Source organism: Buteo buteo, chromosome 8 (genome assembly GCF_964188355.1).
Source record: "Buteo buteo chromosome 8, bButBut1.hap1.1, whole genome shotgun sequence".
NCBI classification, from domain to species: Eukaryota; Metazoa; Chordata; class Aves; order Accipitriformes; family Accipitridae; genus Buteo; species Buteo buteo.
The window spans coordinates 40,603,519-40,617,167 of NC_134178.1; positions in this window are offsets into that span (position 1 = coordinate 40,603,519).

Here is a 13,649-nt window from a genome sequence, read left to right on the forward strand (position 1 = left end):
TCAAGCCTAGCCCAAATTTACTGCTGTCAAAGAAAACCTGACAGCAATAATGTTGTGTTAAAGCAGCTGCATTAAAGGGAGAAATATTTTAGCTATCACAGTGTTCTCAAACTCAGACCTGCTATTTTAATAGGACCTTGTACATACCTTTTTGACTAAAGCACACTGAAAAGCTTCATCAATTAGCACTATACCCTTTGGGCTGGCACTGCTCACTGCTTCCATGCTCTTCTTCATTAGGAGAAATGTACCTGACCTATAGTTGTACTTCTAAATATGTTTTCAGCTACTTCCTCTGCACGTAACCAGACAGCCACCTTAAGATACAGCCACCCGTAATTCTTTAGAGGACCTTTAATGAGGGCAACTCAGAGCAGGCAGCAATTTTAAAGAATATTTAGTCTAAGACATAATGAGTGAGTGACAATGTGCATATTGCTGTCATAGGCATTGAGCTGGCTCTTTGGCAGAAAATAACTGGGGTATGTCAGTGTTTGTCTTCAGGAGCTCCCTTTAGGAATTTTGATGATGCTGCCTCTCATGAAAATGATTCTGTTTCATTGCCTCTACAGGAGCAAATTTAGTGACAGGTTTCAGCAGTGATGTAGGAATCGGCTCTTTTCCATCCTAACTTAAAAACAGGACTTTGTATGCTATTCTACTTAATGAAAATGCTGTGGTTTTGTCTATGCACAATTGTAAGGAAATGAAAAGCAATTGAAAAAATATTCAAAAGCCATTCATTTTCACTTTTATAACGTAACTTCTACAGTGGTCTCTTCTAAAACATGAGGAAATATTTACTAAGGGAGACCCAATTCCAATTCCAAAATGCGCCTGATGCTTGTGATCAAATGTAAGCACATTAAAATACCCTAAATTAGGATGTAAACATAAGGTTCTTTGTATAAATCAGTCTCACAGTTTTGTGATAAGATTTCCTATTATGACTTTGTTACTTTTATGAGGTAAAGAATGTTTACTGTAAATTTAGGGTATTATAATAACTTAGCAATGATTGCCAAAGTTCTCTTTGTTCGGAGCAAACTTTGTTTATATTCTTCTGTATTTTTAATGTAGTGAATATTTTTTTTTAAAATCACTCTTTTGATCTTTATCTTCCTCTCAATGTGGATTCATGAAACTCTGCTATATCATGGGGATTGTCATGTAGATTGTCACAGAGCTTCTGTTACAGGTATAAATTGAGCAATTTACCTCTGCCTCTAAGTGCCTCTAAAACCCAGCAAAGGGTTTTACTCGTGTTATTTATATTCCTTCCTCAAGAAGAACTTTTATTGGTAGTTGCTGGCTTTAACAGAACGTGTCAGGTATGGATGAAATATGGGTCTGTCACCCCCAATGAAATTGAGTTCTGCAGCAGTATCAGGCATTTGGGTTTTATTCACTTTGTTAAGCAGTTTCTATAGAGAGTCCACATCCTGAATCTGACAAAGAAAATACTAAAGGGAGAAGCATAAAGGTTTGTGAAGTGTTGGAATGATGTTTCAGCTGCCTTGAGCTGAACAAAGTTCCTAACAGATGAAAAACATTTTTGTTCACTCAAGATAACTGCAAGGCAGCCAAATGATTACATTCAAACTTTCCAAAGCTTGCAAACTTTTGCTTCTGAGTCAAAGCCAAACATCAGTAACTGCTGCCCAGAAGGGATATTGTTGTTTGGAAAGAGAGAGACAGCCATAACTGATTGCAATGCTGAGCCTGGAAATTCCATCTCAACCTTATCTTCAGCATCATGCTTTTGCAGCGCTCTCACAAGCTCCACCACTGCTGAAGCAGCAATCCAGGAGCAGCAGACCTACCTTTATGATGCAACGAACTGCCCCAACAAAAAATGCATTGAATCCCTACATCAAGAATGATGTAGTCTAGTAAGCAGGTAGCCTGGAGAACAGAAAGCAGTCATCAAGTGTTCCTTCCAAAAAACAGGCATATACCACATAAAACTCAGCAACTAATCTTTTTTTGATTTGAAACACCATGTGGCCAAACAAGATGTTCTGCCAGAGTTAAATACAGGTTAGCCTTTATCAAATGACTGAATAGTTGGCTATTAACAGAGAATTTGGGCCTTCAAATCTTGCCCTACAGCAATTTATTTTTGTGTGTTTTGTTGTTAATGAGATCTCACCTGTTCTTTTAAAAACAGTTGCTCTTGGAGTCAGAACTAAACATTCCAAGGAGCTGTCATAAATTAAAAAGAAACAGGTAGAATCTCTGCAGAAGCAGGTCAGCATAGGGAATGCCTTCAGAACAGTTTAGTATTGGACTGAGAGGAGATACTGATTCCAGGATTCTTGTGGAGAATCAAAAATGACAGACATGCAATATTCAGTTCTTAAGCTTACTTAAAGGCATCAATATGTCTCTATCCAATCTTCCCCAGGAAGGCTTTCCTAAAGACCATAGTATAATCTTCCGTTCTCAAGCATTCTGCCATTTTTAATGGGAGAAGGAATTAACGTTAGAAAACAGACCAAAAAAACCACTCCCACCCTGAAAACAGTGCTTTTTCTGTGGTGCTTCTAATACGTATATGGATTTCACTTAGCACCGACCAAAATGTTCCTTTTCTAAGAGGAGAATTGACTCTTGTAAAGGGCTGAGAAGATTCTGGGCATCTGGAGTCTATCCTTGCTGCCTGCTCTTCAGTTAAATACAGTTGCAGGCTCTCTGCTGTACATAGGGGGATAAAAAGCAGATGTCTTTCAAATCCCATGTGAAGTTACTGTAACTGTCATTGAAAAGAAAACACCTTTGACCTGTGCACCAGGCAAGTCTGAACTGAAACCACAGGGAGAGAGTAAATACGATCCTCCTGGTGTCATTTTTAGAGCCTCTTTTCTGTCCATAACTGCTTTTTAAATGTAAATAAACACTGTTCCCTTTAATATGTGAATTTCTGCCCTAGGAACACTATTAGGGATTGCACAAATATTACCTCAGTGTATATTCAGACATTATTAAAACAAATTACTCTATTGCAGTACAGCTAAGGCCCATTCATTCATTCATAATGGTGGAGGACTGTGCAATGTCCCTGAGGTATGCCAGAAACAACCGCTCTGTTGTAAGCTTACACACTGAGTTATTTAAAATTGATTTATTTTGTTAATATCGTATAATGGCTCCCAGGAGGAGATGAAAACAAACAGATCAGAGCTGATTATGCCTCCAGGTTATTCCCTGAGACAAGGCAGTAACTCTTGGGTCTAGAACTTGCAGCTACAGAAAGATACTGCTTTGTGCTTTGTGTGCTTTTTTCTCCCTGCATCCCTTTGAACTTCACAGTATTCATGTGCCTCAGGTCTTAAACCACCACAGGCCTGCATTGTACAGCTTGGCCCATGGCCTCCAGATTGCCTGACCTGTACCTGGCAGAAGTCCAAAGGGGTCTTGTACACACAGCTATAGTTAGTTTTAAACCATCCGTACAACTCCCCTGTTCTTGGGCTCCTCTAGTCTTGGGCCACCCATTGGCATGGGATAAAACTGTCCAAAGAAAAAATCTCCAATAGCTGGGGATTCCTGGTGGACAGAGACAACAAGTTTGCTCCCCCTTTTATATTCTGTGTATTGAACATACAAAAGGCGTGACCTAGAACACAAAAGTCTGTATTGGCTTTGGCTCAGCCTAGAGATTCATGCCAGCTAGGAAATTTGGACCCATGTTCCGATTTGGCTCCCAAAGGGAGTTCTAAGATCTAGAGATGCCTCTTTTCCTCTCAAAACCATTGTTCATGTGTTGCATGTTTCTGACCCTCCGTTTGTTTCCATTTTCCTGTCATATGCAGGTTTCTGTAGACTTTAATCTACAGGTCAGTGTTATGACTATACAGTAGCTTTCTCTTGCCACAGGAGAGGTCATTGCTAACCTTGCTGCTGTGAGGAAGGGTGTAAACAGCCCATGAATTGTTTTTGCAGGAACACAGCAAAATGCTGGAAACAGGATGGGAGCAATGTGCTAAGTCCTGTGCCCACACACACTCTGAAGTCCTGTGAATGCTCTCAAACCAGATGCTATGAAGGCAGTTGAATATGGCTCACTAGAGACAGTGGCTAAGAATGTCATTTATTAACACTGTGGCACTAGCTGCTATCGCTGTTGCCATAGTGCCTTCTGGCTGCCGTCACAGATGAAGGACCTACTATAGTGGGAGCTGCTTTGCTCATATACAAGCGCACCGCAAAGCGGTATGTATCATATGTACCAATCCCCATCCCAGCAAAGCTGTAGACGGACTGTCAGATTTTTGCTCTAAACCTAAAGTTCACACCTTAGAGCTACTTGACTGCTGATCATAATGCAGCCCCAAAAGAGTAAATCCTTGGGATTTTGTTGCCTGGCTGTGCTTTCCTCTGCAAGCCATATTTTAAATAGTCCTTGAGGAGCAGAAGCTGCCTGGCCTGAAGGATGATAGATAGTTGAAAGCAAAGTAGCCCCGTATCTAAAAGACAATCACAAGATTTTGCTTATATTCCTGGATCCCTGAGGCTTCAGTGGATAACAAGACCTTATTTAAATCCCTTGGCAACAATCTAGGGATCTGTCCAATAAAACAGTTACATTACTTCCAAATAAGATGAGGCCAGGACAAGGATATGTTTCTGATTTCTTAATGCCTAGTTTAACTGTTGCTACTTTAATGATATGTTTGGACTTCAGATTTAGGCCTGATTCAAATCTCTGAGGGCTGAACTTTTGAGGCATAGTTGTCCATACATCTCTTGGGTAGCTGTATCAAGCTTACGTACATTAGACTGGGTAAGGCTGACACAACTTTGACCCTGGAATGTACTTACACCTGTGGCTGGCATTGGATATTTCTCTGGGAAGCTGGTAAAAAGTGTTTTTTCAACAGTTTTAGTGGCACTGGGGTTCATCATTTTATTGCAGAGAGTAGGAAAGAAACATTCTGCAGTGCTGTCTTTAGAAAAGGGGCAGGCTCTAGAAGTGACTACACTCTACTGTGAGCATACTGCCTACTGTGTATCTGTTTAATCTATTGCCTCCAGTGTAAGATTAATACACCACATTATCACTCCAGTTGTTACCAATAGTGATGGTAGTCTGGGGGCCTGATCCTGTGCCATCAGTTTCCAGCTTCCAGTGAACCAAGGCTGAATGTCATGGTGTGTCCCTCAGACTACAGAATGCCCCAAGCTTCCCATTTTTGTGAGTTTTCATCTACCTTCTGTGACAGTCCCACTTCTCTCCTATGACCAGGCACTAATATCTCCACTTGATTCAGGAGAATCCTTCAGTGAAAGAATCAGGTTCTCAGTGTGTGAACTGGTAACATGTAATGCTGCCTTGTAAAGGGGGGGCAATACATCTTGGATGAAATCAGAACTTACTTTCTTCTGCACACTACTATATCTGTGCTCCAAACTTAAGGTTAACTCCATTTGAGCTGATAGAAATGTGTTTCAAATAATTTATTTTAAGTCATCTTCTGCTTTGGAAATGGCAAGCAGTAAACTGTGATAGGAGCCGGACTGTGTAAGAGCTGAAGACACTAAATAGACACTTCTGAATGAGGCTTATTTGGAGAAGGCCCAGGCAGCGTCTGCACACTTAAAAGCCGTTGGGAATCCCTGCGTAGTCTGAGGTCTGCCCAGCCCTAGTTAGAAACTTACAGTTTGTTTTAATTATGGTCTTCCTTGCATGGGTGCAGGCGTCCTGATGCACTAATGCTATTGCAAGGTTCTAATGCAGATGTGTCATGCTGTGCTGACAATGGCTTCATTCTTTGGGCCCTGCCTATTACAAGATGGCTTTTTTTTTACTGATGGGTATAAAACTCACTGTGTTATTTAATTTGCAAGTTCCTTTTGAGATGCACGAAAGGAATGAGGTAAAAAGGATTGAAAGTATACATCTGTCATGAAGACCTGAAGTTATTTTCTTCCACACTGTGTCTATTTTGACTATTCAGATTGTAAACTCTACAAGGAAGAGCCTTTTATCCCTGGTTTTCAGTAGGATCTCTCAATTTGCCAGTAATGCAGTTAAATAACAGTAATGTTACATACACACATTTATAAATACATAGAGTATATATATAGCACCAATCTGTTTTGTAAATATCAGCTTAGGATTCTGCTTTTTTACAGAGCTTTTTATCGAGGCAATCCTTTGGTAAAACTTAAAAGCACATGAAATTTCTGATAAAAGACAAACCCCAGAAAAATAATGGAGCAGGGATAGAGACAGAAAGCTTATATGTGGAGTATGGGTCAGATTTCAAAAGCGAATGGAATAAACTTAAGCAAAACAGCATGTATTCCAAATTGGAATCAGCTATAATATTATGAGAAACCTGTGTACCTCCTATTGTAAATATTTATACTTTCAAATTTCCTTAGTAAACTGCCAGATATGATTCCCCAAAGAACATCATTTACTTATTTTAGGTTTTAGCTAATCTGCCTTTCAATTCTCCTGTGAGATCAAATTCTCATGTTACTGAGACATGGGGTTTTTTGTATTGCAGATCAAGGAGGAATATGATTCGTACAAGGATTACAGCATCATCTATTAATGCCTAGCAGACTATAGTGACTAAAATTTGAATTTATGGAGTATTAAAATATGAATATGATGCCAGAAAAAGTGCCATAAACCTCCCTGGAACTGAAGTCCACTACTTATCCTCACATAAGTACCTTCTGTGCAGGCTTCCCTATCCTAAATCGCTGCCTGTACCTTAACACAACTTCAAAGGGAGAGCTTCATGCACCCAAAGATCGGGGGATTATTAGTGCAGGAATTATTCTACTCAAAGTTACATATAACTTCCTGTTCTGTCTCAATGTACTTGCAATTATTAGATTTCTGACAATATGCAGTCTATTGATCAGTCTTGCTGAAGCTGGTGGGACAGACCCTGAATTCTGTCCTACTAATCTAATCCTGAGTTATTTTGTATCTGTAGTTAATTCCTATCCCATATTTAATGCCTTAAATTCCATCTGCTGCCTACTTTCCTCACTCCACAGTAGGAATATAGCGACGCTTATATACCTTTGACTTAACTGCCTTGATGCCTGCCCAAGAAAAGACCTCATAACAACTTGGATTGTTATTTTTGCTTTGAGCTTTTAAATGGAAAATGCATTATTAACTTCAATGGCATAAGATTTAACATTTGTTTCTACAGGATGTTGCAACGGAAATGGAAACTATCAGTGAAGAGTGTATCAGCTCGCAGAGCAAGTAATTCAAGGTGAGCTTTCTCAATGCATTCATGTATCTCACACCCTTTTTGAAAATCTTAACTTTGATCCAGGAAGGTGTAACTGCGCATTAAAGTATTGAACATGCTACCACAATTGCACGTGCTTTCCAACATCACTGATAACATCCTGTTCTGTCATGTTTGGCGTGTCTGTTTAAATTGTAAGTTCTGTAGGTCAAGGACTGTCTACAGTTCCCTGTTTGTACAGCGATTACTAAATCTTTGTCCATCTTGATTGCTCCCTAGACATTGCAATAATAAACAAGGGTAATAACAAAGCACTTAGGAATCTTCAGTCACCTCAGATTTGAGCCAGCAACATAAAGGCAAGGCCTCATTATCCTTTGTGCCATTCATTCAGTCTTTTGAAGGCAAGTTCTTGAACAGCACAAATTATTTCCCCCCTCCTCCCTCCCAGCAATCCCCACCACCTTTTCCTTTCTGTAGTTAAAAAGCAGGTGAGAGAACAACCTCAAAAGCTCTTGGGAAAAATTTGTCTCGTGAGCCCCTTCAGGTCCTGACAACAACGCAAAACCAGAAAAGTAGGGGGAAAAAAAATAGTTTCTAGTTTGGGAAAACAGTTTTCATCAAAACAGCTGCAATTTGCAAGGATTAAATTTACTCTACGGTCCCACAGAGGTAAGAATTTGACAGTGGCTCTTTATGATTTCATAGCCCTCTGCGTAGGCTGCCAAAGTAAGCGTGTTTTGGATGAAGGTCTGAAAAAGGGGGAAAAAAAGAGTTGGCATCAAAAAAAGTTTTGGTGTCCACCTCCAGCCCCAATAGTTTTCTTCTAATCTTTAGCCAGGGCATGGGAAATACAATCCTCCTACTTTAAAAGCAATCAAGTGATCATATGTTGGACTGTATGTGACTTGAGATTTGCCCCCTTTATGGGATGAATAAGGTTGATGGAATCTGGTTATAAGCTGAAAAGTCACCATGGAAATTTTTACAAACTTTCTCTCCTCTTTACCCCCCAAAAGTAACTTGTTCCTTTCTAGATTGTTTTTTGGGCTTTTGATGACAAGTGAGGAGTAAAGCAAGAGGGCATATATCTACCTGGAATAATATCTAAGAATTCTTCTGAATTATCCTACTGTTTTTTAGTTCCTTAGAGCTGTCATGTGGTCATCTGAGTGATTTTATGTGTCCTGTTGTATGGTTACAGATATAAATTATTAAAAAAAAAAAAAGTTTACTTTCAGCTGGTGCAATAGAGCTTGAATGGTAAATGAAAGCAGATGACGGACAACCGAAGTCTCAATACTATACATTGTTTTTGCAGGTTTTTTCCTAGTTTTTTTAAAATCCACCCTCCCACCCCCGCATACACGTGGCAGTGTTTGTAGATTTTCAGCCTTAGGAGTGTTAGCAGCTGAGTCTTGTGTAATCTTTTCACTTCAAGGCATGAGCTCATCAGCTTGTACAGCTAAACCACTGCTGGGCACTGGTCAGTGTGAAGTGAGGAGACCATGGGAAAACAAAGAAGCAAACAAAGACCAGTGTCCTGTGGAAAGTGTTACCTAATAACATTACCTGCTGCTAGTATCAAATGACGTTAGAATTTTGTCCCTTAAAAACTCAGTATTATTCTCTGTAAGGACGTTATACACAATTTCATGACATGGTGCAAATATGAGGGATGAAGGACAGCTTGTCCATCTGAACTTAGTGTGGCAGCTTCAGTTTGATGTTACAATTTTCACTTTCTATTCTGTAACTCTTAAATAAATTTGCAGTTTTCACAGCTTTCTGCGTTCAGGCTCAGAGGTGGCAGCACTTTGATTATAAAAGTAATACTTAGTTTTTACACAGTATCAATCATAAGTAGAAGACCATGCACTTCACAAAGTAGGTCAGTATTATTACCTTATTTTACGTAAGGGAAAAGTGAAGCTCCTAGAGGTGAAGAAATTTGCATATGTTTATTAAAGTATCACTAGCTTTTTTTTAAGGAGGATTAGAGGGTGCTAATTTTTATAATGATTTTTCCTTACTCTTGCAGTTGATCTGTCCTGATTTTTGAATAGGCAAAACATGGTTCTTGGTGATTGTGTGCAAATCACTGAATCCTTCTTTCCCTTCATGTTATTGTGTATTTAAAATATTGATGATATTTTGATTTTTATTTTAAAATATTGATGATAATTCAGAGGGGATTAATAAGGTTAAATTTATAAGTAATGGTGAAGCGCTGTAAGATCTTCAGTCTTATGAGGAGCGGCTGAGGGAACTGGGGCTGTTTAGTGTGGAGAAAAGGAGGCTGCAGGGAGACCTTATCTCTCTCTACAACTACCCGAAGGGGGTTGTAGTGAGGTGGGTGCTGGTCTCTTCTGTCAGGTGGCTGGAGATAGGACGAGAGGAAATGGCCTTAAGTTGCAGCAAGGGAGATTTAGATTGGATATTAGGAAAAATGTCTTTACTGAGAGGGTTGTCAGACACTGGAATAGGCTGCCCAGGGAAGTGGTTGAGTCACCATCCCTGGAGGCATTCAAAAAGCACGTAGACAAGGCACTCCAGAACATGGTTTAGTGGGCATGGATGATGGTTGGACTTGATGATCCTTAAGGTCTTTTCCAACCTAAATGATTCTATGATTCTGTCTTTGGCTAGGAAGTGTTTACTGACAGGCAAAGCAATATTATTATTCTGCTACAGTATTCTGGACTGCTCTTGAAATACTGATACTAAGCCAGAGAGCCACAACTGCCTGCTTACATCAACCTCATTGGATCAACAAAGTAAAGAGAACTATTTAAAAATATCTCACTTTTTTATCACCTCCCAGGCTGCTCTGCTGTAGCACTGGCAGCTCCTACATTTGCAGCATCCTCTTGGTTTGGATATTCCTTGCATGAGATTCACCTTGATAGCAGATTTGTAATCTGCTGAATTCTTTCCTGCAATGGGGGTCCTGGAGCTGGAAAGAGGCAGCTGCACCGCACTGCAGCCAGTGGTAAATACTCCTAAAAAGCATGTTCCTACAGTCATTCATCTATAAGCCACCATCATATAACCTCTCCTAAGGTTCCTACTGCAGATCTATGCTAGTCCTACCAGCAACAGGACTAGCTAGCCCAGATGTCACTGTTCTTTGCTGGGACCTCACACCCACCTACTTCCCTTTCCTGAAACAACACATCAAGGAACATGATACATTACACAAGTCCATGCCCAGACATCTGTTTGTTTTGTGTTTGGATAAAAAGCTTTCTACATCATACAGCCTAGCGTGCACATCTTCAGACCCTTGCAATGCGTGTGTAATGTGACTTGATACAGGAGCCTTATTTTTGCAGTGTTCAACATTTTCATCAGCATTTCAGTATTGAGAGGTCTGAGTGCTTGCAGAGAAGTGGAGAGGGAGAAAAAAAGCAGAGGTGGGTGGGTTGAACTGAGGATGGGAAGTGGTAACTCACCAGAAATGTGAAGGGGATTAAGGTGTGTGACTGTGATGGGATGCAAACTTTTGAGAAGTATTTGGTCCCTGGTTCTCACTGTGAGAGAGCCATAAAGGTACAGGGGAAGGGGCAAAGGGTTGGTGAAATAAGTGTTCCTGACAGGTGTATATGCCTATGTTTCCCTGTGATCAGAAATTCTTGGCCATGTTTCATAGGGTTTTCTCAAGAAAAAAAGTCCCTGCATAGCAGAGTGGTAATAATACATAGGTCCTACATTGAAAAGGCAGGGCCAGCATCAACTCTCTTCAGTTTGCAAGCCCCTCCCCAGCTTAGTCCTTCATGGAAGCAGAAAGTGTGGCTGCTGCATGCTTTCTCCATTATGTTTTCCATCAGGTTTTGATCATTCTTACCCACTGGGCCGGTATGCAATGATCTCTCACCCATTTTCTGTTCCTCTCCCCAAATTGAAAGATGGGAGTTAAGCTTGATATCAACTCACATAAAAGGATCCCACCTTGTCAAGAGCTGTGTAATTTTCTGGGTTACAGGTGAGTGGTGTACAAGGGAGAAGAGTAGGAAATTTGGACAAAGCTGACTTCAGATGTTTATTTTGTCTAGAATATAAGGACCAATTTTTCTGAATAGAGCAACCACAGGAGCAGATGGTATTCTGCTCTGCTGCTATCTGTACTGAAGTCGGGGGTCTGTGGAAGTGAGGGGATGGCTTTTACTGAAGGCGTGGGACCTCTCCTAAGGTTTCTACTGCAAATCTGTGGGTTTGGTCCTACCAGCAGCAGGACTAACTAGCCCAGACATCCCTGTCCTTTGCTGGCTCTCTGCTGGGACCTCGCACCCACCTACTTCCTGTCTTGAAACAGCAGCCCTGGAGGTATGGGAACAGTGGGAGCTGCAGGAGGGAATTAGCTGCTCTGTGGACCCCAGGTAGTAGCTAGGTTTTGATTCCTATAATAAAGAGGAGAAGAATGAACCTTCCCACTGAGAAGGTGGAGTGCTGGCAGGAACTCCTGTCCCTAACTCCAGTCCTTTGAATTCTCATTAATCACTCCCTCATCTTCTTCCCAATTTGCCTTTTACTACCCCAGCCCTAGAGATCCCACTGGCTTTTCCCTATGCTATTCTCCATACCCTCAGAACCTACTTACACTTGGACGTTTGAGTGTTGCGAATACCATGGAGATATCTCCAATGATTTCTGAATTAGCTTCTCGGTGCATAGTGTGTAATTTTTGTTGATTTTCCTTAGAATTGCCTTATTGCTTGATGGTGTCATCCACGGGAAAATGCCTTTTTTTTGTGAGAACATCCTGTCACAAATGAAGCTCCACATGTAAGAAAATGAGTCACTAGAATCCCAAATCTAAGAAGAGAGTATGTGGAGAACTAATGCTTCTCCTATGGCAGTGTTTTTCACAGGGTGAGGTGAAACTGTCATCTAGTGGTCATGATAGGTGTTCCTGAATTACCATTTTCAGTTGGATGTAGCCGGAATGTTTCTTATTCCCAGGATGTATCACCTGAAAATACTAAGCTAAAAATATATATGAGAGGCTTTGAGGTGAAGGGAAAAACCCCAGAATTTTTGATAAAGAATAAACAAATTTATAACTTTGTGCAGCAGAGCTGTGAACTCCCGTTTTCCTCTGTCTCCCACAATTTACCACAGTGACATATTGCCTTCTGCCTTACTGAACAGCTGTGGGAGGCTGAAGATCAAGATAACTGAAGCTAAAATAGGGCATCCTACAATCATTTTACAAGTCAGCCTCAATTTTGAATTTCCCCTTAAAAATAGTAGCAACACTTCACCCTAACTCATCCTAGGTAAAGGTTTGTTACAGCATCAGTGCAATGCCAGAGTTTCCAGCTGGACAAGCACAGTTTGTAAGGGATAATAGCCTTCAGCCTGGAGGTGTAGGTCTTCTGTTGTGCATTGACTTCAGCAAGTTGTAGTAAAACTGCAGGGATGTATCAAGAAACAACAGGCACCAGTACAGACCTCTCTATATAAAAGCTACCCTGCAGCAAGTATATTGATATTGTCAGAAGAGAGCTGACTATTTGCATCTCCTCACTGTGGCCTTGTTAATGTAGTAGTGTTTTGCAGCTGACTGATTGGAAAAGCTAATACTAACATGTAGACAATAATGACTGGAGTTGAGCAAATAAATGGGAGAAACGGCAGGACTGGTACACAGCGTAATAAGAATATGCTCTTACAAAGAGGAGAACTGGCAGAGCAAAGTGCAGTGTTTTGAGTTTGATGACTCAGGCTAGAATATTGCTGTATAGCATTAGCACCTGCATCTAAGTATCTGCGAAACTGTGGACAGAAGCAGGTGTGATTCTCATTTTTTTGTATGGAAAGATTCATGTACTACTGATCAGTGAGGAAGCTTTTATGCAAGCAATATCTCCTGGAGCAAATTGGCTAATATAAGTCATAATACTTAGCAAACAAACTTCCCAGCTAGCTCAGTTTGCACATTCTGTGTATTATTTGTATTTTCACAAGGTATTGAAGCCCCAGTTTTGGATTAGGAACCCTTTTTCAAGGTGCTTGCAAACTCAGAACCTCAAGATAGCATCTGCCTTGTAATGCCTACAGTTTTAAGTATATATTGAGGGGCAATGCTGGCAGAGGCAGATGATGGGGATCATAAGGGAATTATGAGACAATGTGATCTGTGTAATTAGCAGTAATTCCAGTATGCCCACACCCTAAAAAATGTCATTTTTATTGAAGAGGTGTCATTGCAGAAGTTAAGCAAAGACATTGAAGAAAAATAATGACATACCTTTCCGGATGTTTATGCAGTTTCCTAACCAAAGGGTGTCCCATCTGAGGTAAATGACAAAAAGCACAAGGTGAACTATTTTTAAACTAAACATGTGGTCAAAGGTAGCTGGCATCTTTAGTCTGTCAGAAATGATATCTCAGTAGTGAATGCAAGGAAGAACAGGT